This window comes from Hydra vulgaris, chromosome 07 (assembly GCF_038396675.1).
Source record: "Hydra vulgaris chromosome 07, alternate assembly HydraT2T_AEP".
Lineage (NCBI taxonomy): Eukaryota > Metazoa > Cnidaria > Hydrozoa > Anthoathecata > Hydridae > Hydra > Hydra vulgaris.
This window is the reverse complement of record NC_088926.1, coordinates 23,011,117-23,029,182: the sequence shown is the minus strand read 5'-3', so window position 1 is coordinate 23,029,182 and position 18,066 is coordinate 23,011,117. Positions and strand designations below refer to the sequence as shown.

The 18,066-nt window shown below is 25.8% G+C and overlaps 1 protein-coding gene across 3 annotated transcripts in view; it reads left to right on the top strand.

Annotated features, from left to right (window-relative positions):
- Positions 1–9,349, top strand: part of LOC136082349 (uncharacterized) — a 53,520-nt gene extending 44,171 nt beyond the window's left edge. For 2 of the 3 annotated variants that reach the window (XR_010639625.1, XM_065801371.1), the window contains one exon: positions 264–3,894. The gene's annotated coding sequence lies outside the window, so the exon portion shown is untranslated. Of the gene's footprint in view, positions 1–263; positions 3,895–7,267; positions 7,301–7,453; positions 7,484–7,616; positions 9,128–9,209 lie in introns of those variants that run through there. The other variant, XM_065801370.1, reaches the window with a different exon arrangement.
- The last annotated feature ends 8,717 nt before the right edge of the window (positions 9,350–18,066 follow it).

The following is an 18,066-nucleotide window of genomic DNA, read 5'->3' as shown; positions in this document are numbered from 1 at the left end:
AAATATATATATATATATATATATATATATATATATTTATATATATATATATATATATATATATATATAAATATATATATATATATATATATACATATATATATATTATTATATATATATATATATATATATATATATATATATTTACATATATATATATATATATATACATATTTATATATATATATATATATATATATATATATATATATATATATATATATATATATATATATATGTGTGTGTGTTTGGGCTGCTTATAGGTTTGATGGATCTTAAAAATTAAGATTGCAAGATGGAGAGCAACAATGATGGGTCACTGAATCAGCTAGCGAAGGGCCAATCAAAAATCCGACCTCCTCAAATCGTCACACTATCCGCGACAAGTGTTATTGCTGATCATCCAAACTTGGCATGAGTATAACGGTCTTTATAATATATAAGACGTGCTACATGCTTCTGCTGACAATAAAGAGGTTTAAGTCTATTTATTATTTGTACAAACCCAAGCAATAGTTTATGTGACAATGATTAAAGGTGTGATATAATTGTACAAAAGTATGTTTATTTAAAATATTTCTTGCTTTGTACAATATTCCTATACTTTTTGAAGTTTTATTTAATAATTTTTTATTATAACTTTTCCATGTAAGGTTTTCATCTATACAAACACATATAAAGTTGGTTACTGTTACTTTTTTAATTTTTATACATTCAATAACAATTTCAAAAAATCCATTTAATTTTATCAATGTTAAGAGAAAATTTTTTAGTCTTAAACATGTCAGGTATTTTGATTAATTCAATGTTCACATAATGAAATAGAGTAGCAATGCTTTTGTGTGACATAAACAATTTAGTGTCATCAGCAAACATAACTTTTATTAAATCCAAGGCTTTGTATAGATTATTAATATAAGTAAGGAAAAGTAGAGGTCTCAATATGGATCCATGAGGAACTCCACGTGACATATTTAACAAACTTGAGTAAGTGTTTTATCAGCGTAAACAATTTGTTTACAATTAGTTAAATATCTTGTAAAGCAACTTTAAACATTGTCTATTATACCATAATTTTTAAAATTTTTTAGCAAGAGTTTTATGATCAATAGAATCAAATGTTTTCGCTAAATCAATAAATATTCCCAATGTGAATTTACAATTGTTAAATAAGTTGGTTATTCTTTTTGTCCGGCGAATATAAGCATGCTTTGTTGAAAGGCAATATGGATATAAAAATTTACTTTTTTTAAATCTGTAATGGAAGTTGTATAATAATTTTTTTGATAAATGATGATTGTATATTCTGTTGTACAATTTTTATTTTCTCCTTTTTTATTATGGAAATAATTTTTGCTATTTATAAATCATCAGGAAAATCCCTGATTAATAGAGCATTTAAAAATTTGGAAAAGTATGTCTTTTAAAATGTCAAAACAACTTTTTATAACATTCCCACTGACACCATCAGGACCAACTGACCTATTTGACTTTAACACTTTAAAAGCACTTTCAAACTCCTCAAAAGACAAATCGAAAAATTTAGATACTAGTTTAGAGGGTCACATGTTACCTTTATTAACTTTTTTGGGTTTGGATTTTTTTTCAGCTAGGTTTGGATACAAAACAGATACAAAATATTTATTAAATTCGGAAGCAATTGTTTTTTATCAAAAAAAAGTTTCTCATTTACTTTAATGACTGAGGGCAAAGATTGCGAAATGTTTTAGGTGTCAGTAATTATGTTTACTAGTTATTATTAAATAATCTTTATTATATTCATTATTAATAATGTTAAATTAATGTCATCAGAAAAGTTTTTAATGTCCTAATTAACTAAAGATAGTTAATATTAAAAAGAATCTAGGTTTTTATTATGAAAAAATCCTTTTCTTAAATGATGTTTTTGATTTTATAAAATTTTCGCATAAATATCTATTAAAAAGAAAATAGGAAAATTATCAGATGTGTTACTTTTAATTATGCCTTTTTTAAGCGAATTAATAGATATTTCGTTCGTTACAATGTTATCAATTAAAAAAGTTGATGTTAAAGTAATTGTAGTTTTGCTGTTTATTAGAGGAACTCTTTTTAGAAGAAATTTTTTTTTAACTTTTTACATTTACACGAATTGCATTATATCTATCACGTTCAAAAATTTTTATTTTAAAATAATTTTAAAAATAGCTGCATTAGCTCTGTAAAGCATCTGTTTCACTAAAATAACATTGATCCGGATCGGACATTTTGGTAAGTATAAAGTTATCTTAAAATAAATAATAAAATTCTTAGAGTGACTTGAATTCATTTTAGTACTTAAATTTCAAAAGCCTATCAAAAACTTTTGATACGGTCGATCACCATATTTTGATTCATAAACTCAAATACTACGGAATAAAAAATAAAATTTTAAACTGGTTTAAAAGTTATCTATCTAATCAAAAACAGTTTGTATTATTTAACAATGATTATCAATCCACTTTCCTTAATACTTGTGGAGTTCCATAAGGTTCAATTCTTGGACCTCTCCTTTTTTTAGTTTATATAAATGACTTAAATAAAGCTTCAAAACTAGTGAGCATTATGTATGCAGATGATACAAACCTATTCCTTTCTAACTATGATATCGCTAAACTTTTTAAAACAATGAACGAAGAACTCAGACATATATCTAATTGGTTTAAGTGTAATAAGTTAACCTTAAATATTAATAAAACAAAATGGGTTTTATTTCATTCGATTACAAAAAAAACGATTTCTTCCCACAAATTTACTTCAAAATTTTATCGATCAAAAGGAAATCAAAAGAGATTCTGTTACAAAATTTTTAGGTGTTTATCTTGGTGAAAATATTACTTGGAATCACCATATTGATTATATAAGCAAAAAAATTTCTAAAAACATGGGTATCCTATGTAAATTACGAATCCATATCAATAAGAAAGTCTTAATACAACTTTATTACTCATTTATACATAGTTATTTAAATTATGCCAATTTTGCTTGGGGAAGTACTGAAAAAAGTAAGTTGCAACGTCTTTATCTCCGTCAGAAACGCGCAATCCGTATAATCAATTTTGCAAATCACTTCTCTCATTCGAAGCATTGTTTTATGGAAATGAAAATTTTGAATATATACGAGTTAAATGTATTTAATACTTTATGTTTTGTATTTATGTGGATAAATAACTTACCCGTAGCCGTTTTCAAAGATCTTTTTTCTCTTAAACCAATCAGTAAATATACTTTGAGAAATAATAACTTTTTAAATGAACCTTTTTGCGAAACAAACTTTAACCAATTTTGTATTACCTATCGAGCGCCACACCTTTGGAATAAACTTGTTTTGCCGAATTTTATTTTTGAAGTACCTATTACTTTTTGCCTTTTTAAAAAAAAACTGAAAAATCTCATTCTTTCATTAGATAATATTTTGAGTTATTATTAGTAGTAAAAGTTAAAAATATTTTTTGGTCTACTTTTTTATTGTTTATATACATGTTTACGTTTATAGAATTTTATTCCTACTAATTTTATTTATTGTTCATATACTTTTTACTTTTTAACTTCCACATTGGTTTACTCTTGTATACAATTCTGATGACAAGATCATCTTGATCTTTCTTCAGATCAGATTATTTACCTTTTAGTTTTGTAAAAGTTTATTAACTTTTTTTTATCATATCTTTGTTAAATGCTTATTTGAGGTTCTGACGACAAGATCCTTGTGATCTTCTTTCAGATACCTTGTTTATATTTGTTATTTTTTTATCTTTGTAAGTTTATATTATTATTTTTACTATTTTTTATTTTAAGCTGTACAACGATTAACAAATGTAAACCAAAAAAAAAAAAAAAGAAAAAAAAAAAAAAATTTAACAAAAATTAAAAAAAGTAATTAAGATAAAATCAATAACTCTAAGATAAAGAATTTCCTAAAAGTCGCGCGTTACAAGTTTATTATATACAACTTTAGCATATTTACCTTTGACTTTCAAATCTCTTGCTACTTTATATTACTGTTTTCGCAACTCTGAAGTTCTTTACATCAAGTTTTCGTTTACGTAAAATCTATCGCTCCACAATTTTACTTATCCCACGCAGTTATTTTGTTTTTGTAGTTTAAAAACTTAACTATTATGGTTCTATTGTACTTTTTTCCATCCTTATTTTTTTTCTCAGCCCTGTGCGCCCGTTTAATTTCAACATTACCTTTAAATCCAAGTTTTGATTTAAAAACATTTTGAATTTTTTCCTCACTCAATTCCCACGTTTTATTTTCGTCTTCTTCGATTTCCGTAAACCTTTAATTATTACTTCTGCTCCTGTCTTTTAACTCAGCTACTTTGTCTAAGACAACAACGTTTGTTATATCATTTTGGTTTGATGTTGAGTTTGGTTTTTTTTATTCCAGAAGGTTTGTAAACAATTGATTTATACTTCTCTTTAAGAAACTCCGTCGATTACCTTAATTCACTAGATTCTTTTTTTAGTTTTATATATCCTTCTTGAAGATTTAAAAGCTTATTTTCCATTTTGTCAAACTTCTCGCTAAATATTTTAATAAAGTATTCTCATAAATATTTAGTAGGTCTGTAAATAAAAAAACGGTAAACTTAGCTATTTTTAATTTAGCTTACAAAAGCACGTGTTCTCACTAATATATATATATATATATATATATATATATATATATATATATATATATATACATATATATATATATATATATATATATATATATATATATATATATATATATATATATATATATATATATATATATATATATATATATATATATATATACATATGTATACATATATATACACACGATAAATAGGGCAAAATAAAAACTTTTAAAACTATTTTATTTTTGTTTGATAAACATATTGATGTTCATTTACAAGGTAAGCTTGGTTTTACGCCTAACATAATTTGCATTCCCATCTCTAAAATGGATTCGGCATTTTAAATATCTATTAGATTGGCCTACTAGTTACCAAAAACTTTATTAATGTATATAATAAGACTTGATTGAATACATTTTAAAACACAAAATATTATTGTCTAAAATGTAAACTAACTATTGCAAAAAAAAAAATTATTAGAATAAGTTTTCTGCCAACGTGTACAATTTGAATTGTTCCAACATACCTAATCGTCATGAGCCCGAAAACAAAATGATCAACAATATTAAGTTGGAGACTGACTAGGGTTTGTAAAAGTTTCAGATATTTACTTTTTCTATTGATGTGTCTTTTGCAATTATATTTTAATTGTAGTATTAGTTTTCGGTTTTGAGCATCCTGGGCAAACTGCATCATTTATGATAACAATTGCAACCATTAAAGGAAATGATATTGTCATACCTGTTTTTAAACTTACTACAGTCATATTTCTGTTTGCATTTACTTTTTTCCAGCTAGGGTTGTCAATGGGTCTTAAAAAAGGGTACAAAAAGTCTAAAATTTGACTATTGTGGTCTGTTCTGAATCTAGACACAGAACCAACCTGTTTAAAACAGGTCTGAATTACAGGTTAAAAAACCACAATGCCCATATCTGTTAGACCCGTAACCGAACGGGTAAGGTACACTTACTCAACCCATTTAGTTAACGGGTTTAACTGGTCTGGTGGGTTTTTGGTCTATAATAATAAAACCCAGACCCGGTTTGGTTGGTTCGGGTCTGAATTTAGACTCAAACTTTTATTAGCCTTATAGTAAAAATTTTTGAAATTTATAACATTGTCATCTAAGTTTAAAAATCAGCTTCGGTCTTCTTCTAGAATTGATTTATTTACCAGAAGAGTGAAGTAGGGGCTTAAGCAGGAATTATAACTTCATATTGCCCATGGTATCAATACGGTCAAAGGACTTTCATTATGATAGCAGTTTTTTTTAGCTTTGAAAACTTTGTTACAAAGTGGATTTAAGTTATACCTGTTTAGTATACTTTTTTTGTAAAATGTTTATTACCTGTTTTACAAACCTGTTTTATATATCTATTTTACAAACAAAATGTTTATAGTTATCTATATATTAATACGGTAATGAATAGTGCGCATAGTTACGCCTAATGTTTCGCCTATTGTTCGTATTGTTATTTACGGTTCTGTATTCTGTAAAATACACTATTTCTTAGTTTTTAAGAAGTTCCTAGACTTTTTTATGCGCGGTTTTTTTTTCCATGCGGTCTTTCAAGTTAAATCAGCTTACGAATTTGAGATGATGTACTTTTATTCTCAAGAAGAGTTGATGTTGTTCATTGTTTAAAACAAAAATTTAAATAATCGTTTGTTTGTTATTGGTTGTTTTTATTATTCTAATTTTTATAGCCTGTTTTCATTTTTTAGAAGAAGTTAGAAATAAAATGTCTGGTAAAATAGTTTTTATAGTACAATCTAAACATGAATGCTATAATTTATCTAATCTTCTAAATATGAATACTGTAATTCAATAGTGTTAGTGTCGTTTCACTTTCTTTTTTAATAAAGGACTTTTTAGGCTTTTCTAAAAGCGTTTCTTTACTTAAGCGTTTCTTTCAAGCAAGGTCTTCCAGTCGATTAGAGCTGATAAATTTTTAGTTTCAAGTAGAACTGATGTTGTTCATTGTTTAAAAACTAAAATTTGTTTGTTGTTCGTTGTTTTCATTTTTCTGTTTTTTTTTTTAGAAGAAGTTAAAACTAAAATGACTGAAAAAAAAATTTTTTTTAGTACAATGTTTCTTTTTTAGTAAAGTGTTTCAGTTTTGTCTTTAGTCTTTTTAGATCATTTTAAGCAAGTATTTTTCATTTTTTTAGAGCAGTTAAAAGGAGCTGAAGGCCTTTTTAGTAAGTATATAGTGTATAGTAGTTTATTTATAGTTTTTATCTTAGTAACATAGTTATATTAGTTTATTTATAGTTTATATTAGTTTATATAGCATATAGTAGTTTATTTATAGTTTATATTAGTTCAAGTTTAATTATCGTTTATATTAGTAAGTTAATTTATAGATTATAGATTAGAATTAATGAGAATACAAATTTTTTTTTAGACAGGGTAGCTGACAGCGACTTAAGTAAGTTTTATCATTTAGATTTTATTTGAGTACAAATGTAGCATTAGCATATTTACTGTATATAATTTTATCTCAATTTTTATTTTTAGACAGACAGGTAGAACTCAGTAAGGACATAGATTTTATAGATTTAAAAACTTCTTTTGAATATTCTTTTAAAGCATTGAATATGTTTAAATATTTTAATAAATTTTGTCATTTAGGTGTGGTAGCATCATCAGTTGGTGCAAGTAGTAGTAATGTCTTTTATTTTATTTTACAGCAAGTAGTAATGTTTTTTAATTTATTTTAAAAAGAATCAATAAATATTGTTTATTTAAACATGATCGTCAGGATAAAATAGATAAGATAGATAAAATAGCTTTTTTATTTAATATTTTTTTATTTAGTCATAACTTCAGTTGCACCAGCCACAACAGGTAACTTCGTACATTTATTTTAATATACTTGAATTACATTTGTTACTTAACTTTTCAAGCAATAAATATTGTTTATTTCAACATTAGCGTCAAGATTATATAAATAAACTTTCTATTTGATAATTTATTTTAGTTGCTTCTGGATCAACTTTAAATAATGGTAACTCATTAATTCATATTTTATTATATATATAAATGCAGATAAAAAAATGTAAGTTGGAAATATTTTTGTAGATTTAAAAGCAGTAAGCTTTTTTCTAAAGGTTCTTTCATTTTTTGGATTAAATCCACTATCACTACATTTGTTCTATGTTTATATAATGTACTTTAATAATTTTTGTCATTTGAAAAAATATATCTATGTTAAATTACACCAGGTTGTAGAAAATAGTTATAGTTTAATGATAAGGTTGTAGACTGTTAGAGCAGATTGTAGATCTTTGATCTATTTAATCTATTTAATAACCTACTACCAAAGGGAAAATTCACTATCAGTTGTTTGTTTGTTTTTCTGTTTAGTTGACAACAATGAAGAGAGAGGTAGTATGTATAAAAGGATTTTTATTTTTTTATAAAGTAACTAAAATGTTTTTTAAAATATTGTTGTTGACTTAAAAGTAAAACAGTAGGTTTTTATATTTTTATACAATAAGCCCAAGAACTTATAGTTCTTGGGCTTAACTAAGGTAATACTTAAAATTATATTGTCAATAATAGAGAAGAAATTTAAAATTCTCAGTAAGTCAGCTTCTCATTATTTTACCTCAAGTTACTTTAATTAAAATTTATTTTCTTTAGTTAATCAAGAGATAGCTAATAAAGGTATTAGTTACATTAGTTTAGTGAATTTATTTTTAAAAAGTTAAGTAGATATTTTAACGTCTATACATTTAAGTGCTTTTATTGTTTAGACACAGAATTGAAGACTGAAATAAGTCAGTGTTTTTGCTATTAAAATAATTGTTAATAGGAATTTGTTTATTTGTACTATAACTGGAATTTTAAAACTTCAAGTACTAAAGCTTTATTTTCTTTTTTCTTTGAGGAGAGTTTGAAAAAAAACTAAGTATAAATTATGAGATTAGTATAGTTAAATAAAGCATTTATATCTGTTCACTCAGTAGTCCAAGTCAGTTGTCACATTTTAGAAATTGTCCAGGAGAGAGTAAATAGTAAAATAATTAGTCTTTATGGGCTTTTTTATTCTTGATGGTTAAATTTATGTTTTATTTAATTTGTCTTATTTAATTTGTCTTGAGGCACATGAAATATAATTTTGACAAAAATTAAAAGTTAAATAAAAAAAGTGAAAAGTCATTTCTGAACTACAGACGTTTTTCCTTTGAACATTGTGGGGACACCAGACCCTTTATATTGACCAAACTTTGTTTCACATTGTTGCAGGAAAACAGTCTTCATACCTATGTAGATAATGAAAAAATTAAAAAGGTCTCATACATAACTCATTTTCACAAAAAACTGGATAACCGACCTTTGTCTTCTGAGGTACAGATGTTGAAATTCAAAGTTTTTTTTAGTTTTGGTTTAGTTTATAGTTAATTTTAGTTTATTTTTAATTAGTTTTAGCTTCAGTTATCTTTTATCTTACTTTAGAAAACTTCATGGAAGAAATGAGGGGAATAGGTAAAAAAAATTATAGTTAAATATTTATTTATACGTAAATATAATTCTATCAATTATTCTGAGGTATATTTTTTGTCTTTAGTGTCTGGTAGAAGCATAACTGGTAGGGCTGTGTTTTAAATTTTATATATTTTTTACGGAGAAATATATGCAATAGGTGAAAGGATTATTTATTATAAATATGACATTTTTAAACTGTTTGCATTTTACTCATATTTTTATTAAAATTAAATTTCTCACAAGTTTAACTTTTTTTAATTTACTTTTTTTTAATTTATTTTTAGCATCCTCTTCATCCTGTGAAAATGGTGAGGTTATGCTTTATATTTTGATTTAAAAAAATTGCAAATGTTTATAAATCTTATTATATTCTTCTATTTGTAATTTTAGAATCGTTAACATTTGAGGAATATGAAAGATATCGCTCCCAACACCCAGGGCCTCTCTCGGAGAGGTCCTTCAATAAGTGGCGAAGTAATGGCGGTATGGATGAGCCATCCTTCAAATGGAGGGCTCATCCATACCGGGGTGTTGGGAGACACCGAAGAGAAAACAGTAACCAAAAGGTTTTAAATGTCTTCTATCAGTGAAGTTATTTATAACTTTTTTGTTGCCGTTTTTTCTTTGGTGACTTTTTTTTATTTTTTTTAATTTTGTAATTTTTTTTTTAATTTGTAATTTTTTATTTTTTATAATATACTATTGTTTGTATTTGGTTTGTTTTTGTCTTTTTTAATTGAAATTTTATTTGTTTTTCACCAATTAAACTTAAATATAGTTAAATTGATTCACTACCCAATCATCATAATAGGATGCTACATTCTATTTGTTAAAAATAATTAATTGGTAGTTTAATTTATTGAAAACACTGCTTTTAAAATTTACTATAAGCCCAGACTATTTAGCTTTATAAATGCAATTTATTTATATCTATTTGATTTTTTATCTTAAATGTTTTTAGTTTGGCTCCTTGAAGCATTTTTTTTTCTTTTTAATTAAAATATTTTAAATCTATTGTAATGTCTTTTAAATATAACTAAAGTTTACTAAAAGCCAACGTGAAATAACGTCATAAAACAACACCGACAAGTTGCATAATGACAGCAGTTTAAGTATGACAACAGGCTACCAAAAAGCAGGTAAATTGTTTTCCAGTTTGTTTGTTTTGTTTTTCTTTTTTGTCTACTTGTCTGTTACAATTTTTATTTTAGGTTTGTCATATGACGCAATAATGCAATATAAAAGATCAATGTTTACATACTTTTTACAATTTGTAATACACATTAGGGTAGAGTGATTTTGAAAATTTTTAAAATTTGATTTGCCTGAGCAGCAAATCAATATCTTTTGGTGAAAAAAGAACCTTACTCTTTTTTTTTTATAGTTTAGATAAGTTCTTGAGGTTACCCTTTGGATTCTAAATTTTTGATGGGTACTAATATTGTTTAAATTTTTTTTTTCTAAACTATATTAACTTGATACTTAAAAGAGGCAAAATAATATACTGATTTTGAAAATAATATTTGTTTTTATTAAAAAATTAAAATTAAAAAGTAGAGTAAAAAAAAAAGGTAGAGTTGTTTTTTTCATTAAAAACCCCCGTTCTCAACAAAACGGGGGTTTTAAGGTATATTTTTGCAAGTATTTTTTTCACTAAAAAATTTTTCTAATTAAATTATTATTTATGAAACAAGCATTTTTTTCTGCTTTTTTTTTGAGTCCAAGGTTGATATGGTTTAGAAAAAAAAAATTCAAAAATATTAGGACCTTTCAAGAATTTAAATTCCAAAGAGGACCCTCAAAGTCTCTCATCAAAATCAAAAAATTTTTTTACTTTTATCTTATAATCAATAGACATTGATTCGAGTCACAGTAATACTGTTTTTTTAACTCTTGTTTTTTTGCTATGAAAATCGCTCCACCCTAACACACATGTTTGATTGTAAATCGACTTTTTTTTGTTTGAAACGTATTTGTACTCAATTGCTTAGTTATTTATAATAAATTTATTTAGTTGTGTGCATTTAACGTTTTAAAGACAATTTCCTTTTTTAAAGAAACATGTATCAAGGGGATACCAAAAAATTAATAACTCATAAATAAATTACTTCACTTCATATTAATCTTATTAATTAAAGTTCATGTTATAAAAAATATAACATGAATTTAGCTTTAATCTTTCGTCAATTTAAGGCATGATGAAGTGTTATTACTTTGTGTCAGTAACTAAAAACATATTGTGTTAAACTTAGTAATGTCTAGGAAAATGATTCGGCCATACACTGATATGACCTATGTCAGTTGTAAATTACTCAAATAACGTTAAATAATTGGTAAATTAATTTATTTTATTGTTACAGATAGTTTAATTTTTTAATTTGAAGGAGTTTTTCTTACAGGGTATTAGTTAAGGTATCGCAACTTTAAATTGTGGAAAACAGCCACTATAAATTAACAGACCGACCGTAACCCGTATTACGGGTTGCTTTCTGCTAGTTATCAATAATGCTCTAAGATTATTACAAATGTATTTCACGAGAAATATTAGGTTATAAACTTTTTATTACTTATGAGTAGGTCATTTTAAAACTTGCTCATCATATTTGGGTAGCCTGACAATAATATCTGATGCATCTTATTTATTTGTTGCAGCATAAACACCTCACCTACCTATCTTCTATCTGTTAATAAAACTTATCAAAATTAAGTATACCACTCAAAAAAGAATGCATAGTTCCATAATGAAATGCATACTCAGCATCAAAAGGCTTTGAACATATTTTAGTTTTAGATTTTTCTTAGAAATTTAAAAGAAATTTGAAAAATGCTTCTTAAAATAATATAACAATGTCTGATATCTTCTGATATCATAAAATAAAACACTTGGTAAGAAAAAAATCATTTATAGATTTATATTACTCTTTTATCTATAGCTATATAACCTATTGTAATTTTGCTTGGCCAAGTACTTGCCTTTCGGCATTGAAAAATACATATACTAAACAAACCTAAGATAGAAGAATTATATGCAATGTGCACAAATACACTTACTTCTAGCCGTTATTCCGGCAAACTGGCGCCCTAAATATTTATAAGTTAAACCTGCACCAAAACTTGTTTTTCATGTTTAAATATCTAAATGACATGCTTCCAAAATCCTTAGCCGATTTCTAAGAATTATTCATAAATACTCAACGAGGTGTTTTATCCAAAACTTTAACTTACCTAAGTCAGCTAAAACATCCGATAACTCAATTTTGTATAGGGGACCTTGTCTATGGAACATACATTTTTAATGAAAATATGAAAAGTTTGAAAAACAGAACTTTAATTAATTGTTTCAAAAATATAAATAAACAGTTTTTACTTGAATTAACTAATAAAAAAACGTTTTTGTATTTTTAAGTTTTAATAAAAAAAAATTAATCGTGAAATATTTTATTTATTTTATCGTTCCAATCAATCGTATCTTATTATAACTATGTATTACCTTGTTTTATAAAATGAATAATAATAAATTTATATAACAAGAAAGTTGAAAAAATACTTTACTCTTGCTATGGAGGTTTTATGACGGGACTTCTGTCTTCTACTTGCCCCTGGTATTCTTAACTTAATTCAAATTTTATTTAATTTAAACTTGTAAAGCGAAAACATTGTAAAATATGTATAAATGACAGAAGAAACAAAAAAAAACTTATTCTCCAACTTTATTAAAGGCGCCAATTGTCAAATTTCCTTGTCAACTTGATAAAAATTGCAAGCTATTTTGAATACTTGTTTGGTGATGTTATTATTGCATCTTGCCACGACAGCAACAGGCCATTTTTGTTTATCCCATTCTTTATCACAGATGTTGAGTTTTTAGTTTTTATTCTTAAATATATACAAAATATTGGAAATAGTTAAAATTGTCTTTAAAATGCTTTCCGCTAAAAATCCCAAATTTGCAAATCATAAAAATTAGTTTATTTTAAAGTAGACATGCAGCCACACATCAATAATAAATTCAAAGAGTTCGTTGTAAAAAAAATTTGAAGTTTTACTTTTAGTTACTAAATTAACAAGAATTTGCAGTTACTTATACGAGCTCTAACAATACTTCATGATATTAATTTGGTATAATTTGTAGTTTAAAGCAGTTAAAAATGCCGTAAATTATACTAATTGCTTTTGAATTACAGGCATATTGATTTGAGGTAAAAAAGCTCAAAAACCTATTTTATACCGTTAATAGATTTTGACAAAAATGAGTAAAGTTAAGCAGTAAAACTCCATCTAATTTTCTTCCTGGGTGATTTTAGGTTATTTATTGTTTGTTAACAAACCCACATACAAAAATCAAACTTTCAAAAGTTTTCAAAGTAACAATGACTCCAAGTTCATTCAACCGAGTAAAATGTTGGTAACTATCAACAGAATTTATCGTTATAAATAAAAGTGATGTTTGAGATCCGGTTGTTCAAATAATATATTTTCATTAATGAGCAATCAATTAAGCTAATTTAAGCGAGAAAACTTACAACTAGTTTATAATAATGGTTATAACTAGTTTATAATAATAACTTATTACTAGTTTATAATAATACAATTCTTCAAAAGTATTTTCAATAAAATAAACTTACGTGAACAAGAATTATTTTCGTTACTTTCAAGGCCTGAACCAATACGATATTCAACTTTGCATTTACATAATGCGGCACCATTTTCGACAATACATTGTGCTTTTACTGCATCACATGTTTGAGAGCAATTAGCTGAACAAAAGTATAACATTTTAAGATAAAAAGCTGTATAATTATACATAAGTTATCGTTTGCAATAATTAAAATAGTTTTATTTAATTACAAATAAGCATTTTTATTATTTAAAAAAACAAGAATTGTTCATTTTAACAGCCCAATATATTTACAATAAATAACTTTATGTTTAATTTATCTTTTGTTAAACATGCAACCCTCGGAATTAGGAAAATTGAGGTCGGCAATAATTTGCCGACCTCAAACACTTTCAGGTCGGCAGTTAGGTCGGCATTGCCGAATGCCGACCCTAATTCCGAGGGTTGAACATGCCAATGTTAAATATTATTAGCCAAGTTATTTTAGCAATAAGTTTTATAATACACATTAAATCTATAAATAATTTGCCTAATACAATGTTTTAACTTGCCTAATACAATGTTATTTTTTAAATGGTTTAAAATGCTTTAAGTGGACCTTAAACAACTAAGTATCATTTGGTCAAATTTATAAGGTTATATAAACCATTATTTTCCATAAGCTATTGTTTTAAATAATTTGGATAAAATTTATTGGAAAAACAATTTTATAACAAATATATAAAAGTGTAATTATAAGTAAAAACTTATTTATCATATTTCTAAACGCAGTATGAGTTATTTTCAGCAATTCGAAATTTTTCTTAAACAATACAATAGTGTAATACTTACGCACACAAGAATTATTATCATTCTTTGTATGAATCTTGCTATATCCAGCATTACATTGACATGATTCAAGACCGTCTATTAGAATGCGTTTAGATGTTGCTGTATTACATGTTTTATTGCAACCGGCTAAAAGTAAAAAAATAATTAAAATATTTTAATAACAGAGTTTAAAACTTGAAAAACGTTAAACTCATTAATTACTGAAATACGAAATGTTTTCAAGTTAAGAATTTTCACACAGTTATCAAAATTTTTAGGGAAACAAAAATTAACAGAAATTCAAATCTTCAAGAACATTTGATTTTTGTTTTTGTTTTTGTTTTTTTCTAGATAAAAAGTATTATTTTAAAATTTTTTTTAAAGTTTTTTCCTTAATGAAAACACCTAATGTTTATGTAAATTACGTTATAAATACTTACCATGAAAAATCAAGCATGAGCCGATCAATTTGCTTACTAAAATTAAATTTTTATTGTAAACTTATTTCTATATGCAGATGATACATCACTATTCATTATTGTTTTAATTGGGGATAAAAAAGGCCCAAGTGTAGTTACTGGGCGGAGGTTCAATACCGGCCTCGCCGGAGGTAAAAAAAGAATAAGAAAACTATTGTTTTAAATGTGAAATGGAAATTTAGTAAGAAAAATATTGTTTTAATAGTGATTCCTTGACATTTTGTATACATTATAAGTGTAAAAATTTGCGAAAATCACATTTTTACATTAATGTAGATTTCATAAATGTTCAAAATATCCACATTTTGTGTTTTGATGGGAGCAAAGTCATAAACTAGTAGTGAGTAGTGTTAAAACTGAATGGTATCTTGTTTGATAGGTATCATTGCCAGACTAATTAGACTAATATATTTTCATTATTTTTCAATTGGAAAACCTTCTTTAACCGGATGCAACAGTAATCGGAATCATTAAAGTTATAGAAAGGGCTATAGCGACATTTGGTATAGCAGTGTTTAAACCATGATCATAAATAAATCGTAAAGTATTATAAGAAGACAATAAGTTAACTAGAACAACATTTGAAATTTATTCAGTAAAACTTTTGTATCAATAACTGAACAAGATGTATCTGAAAACGCAATACTTAAATCCAGCGCCCCTATTTCAAACCAATAAATTATATAATTTAATACTTTATTAATGCAGAAATTATCTATTTCTGATACAGCAACTTGTATTTCTGCGTTACTAATATTTCTCCGACTTGAGAAACGGTTCATTAATAAAAACTGATGTATAAATCAAAATATTAGTTTTAAAACCAATAAACAAAAACAAAGTAAATCAACAAATTCTTTAGACAAAGTAACAAAGCTGCTTAAAAATAAAAGTTTTGATCTTTTCTTACCGTACAAATATTGATGACACTATCATAGCTTACCATTTCAGCAAATTTTCTTCAATCAAATTAATCAAAAGATCAGTAACGCGATTATGGTCTATAGTCGAACCAAAGAGACTTTTACAATCTTCAGTTTACTGAACGATTGTTCACCCTCAGCAACTGACTTAGGAAAAGTGTTGAAAGTCTGGAGTATGATGCAAAGGCACGAAAAAGGGGTTCAAGGTTCTTCTCAAAGAAATGATTAAGTTTCTGCAGTGGGTTTCTTTGCTTGAAAACTGTTTTATAGGCATAGTTAAAACGACGAACTTCTTCAATCAGATCATTTTTTGTTCACATTTCTCGTATGAAACCGTGCTAGTTCGAAACCTTTACTTTGAACACAAAGATCATCATTATTCAAACATATGTATGAAAAAACATTGTCAACCATCCATTTTGCCTAAAACCTTTTTTATTATTATTATTTAACTATTTTCTCATTAAAGAAAATAATACAATGCCGTAGTAGTGTTTTTAAATTACTGCGTTAAAATTTTACTTTTTAACGCAAAAGAAGTTTTCAACTGTTCAAACTTCTTTTGCGGTAAATTAAAGCGTGTACACGAAATAAATGTGAAACAATAAGCACATTTTTTTTTTCAGTCGTTGTATTAACACCTTTTTAATTGTTTTGTATTTTGTTTACAACGTGTTGTGGTTTCAAAAAAATATGTTAGTTTTTGGATTTAACTTGAAATTAGTTTTTAAAATGACAAAAGAAGTAGATGTAAGAGAAAAATTTATACACAAATATTTACAAAATCCTAATAGTAGCTACAATTTGATGGCAAAATCGTGACAAATTCATCCATACTTCGTTAGTTGTGTTATTCAACGTTTTTCTCAACAAAATTGATTAAACGCAAATAAAGGTTTTCAAAATATAAAACTGGTTAGAAAATTTTGGTTAACAGTTTTAAGAATAACCCAAGCCTTTTACTAAGAGAACGGGCAAAAATATATGGATTTTCTCATAGTTTTTTTTACAAAAGTTAGAAACAAATATGGTTTTCATTCTTTCAAAGCACAAAAAGTACCCAACCGTTCTGAAACTTAACAACACAGTGCAAGAACCCGCGGCAGAAAGTTGTATGATAATTTTATTTCTAAAAAGTTCTGTATTATCGAAGACGATGAAACTTATATCAAGTACGATCATCAACAAATTCCTGGGTCTGTTTATTATATTTCCAAATATAGAGGAGAAGCAGATAAGAAAATTAAATACACAAAACGACAAGTTTGCTAAAAAAGCTTTGATTTAGCAAGCTATTTGCAGTTTTGGCAAAAAATCATCACCTTTTATTTCTCAGTCCACACTTTCTGGTCAAATATATATTAAAGAATGTTTACAAAAACGCCTTTTATCTCATTAAACGCCTTTTATCTCATTATATCACACAATAACAGACCTGTGTTCTTACCTGATTTAGCTTCAATTCATTTTTTTAAACTAGCTATGGAATGTTACAAAAAGAATAATGTGAAATTTGTGACTAAAACAGAAATTCCTCCAAACTGCCCCAAATTGAGAGTTCTTAAAAAGTACTGGACTATTATTAAAAGAAAAATGAATAAAACAAAAACGCTTTGCAGAAACATTAAAGATATTAAAATTTCATTAAAAATAGCATCAAATAGTTGTGATTCTTATTCTGAGCGCCAGCTTATGGGTACCAATGAAGCAAAAACTCGAAATTTTATAAGATTCCCACAGAAACAACTAACTTTTTTTTAATGTTTGATCTTCTTATATTATTGTATTAAAATTATTACTTGGTTTGAAATAATAATTATTGAGTACTTTTTTTAAGTTGTTTTTCTACTTTCACATTTATTTCGTGTACGCGCTTTAATAACGTTAAAATTATACTGAGGAAGAAGTATTTTAACGCTCAAATCTTACTTCACTCGTTAATATTTTACTGACTTTTTAGTTTACAATTTATATAGCTTATTTTGTGTAGATGTACTAAAATTCAAAGTTTAATGAGATCAGGAAATATTCAAATGACAATTCTCTTCCTTATGATGTGATTGAGAAAGGCAAATTTTAAATGGCAGTGTAAATACTTTGTTATTGCTG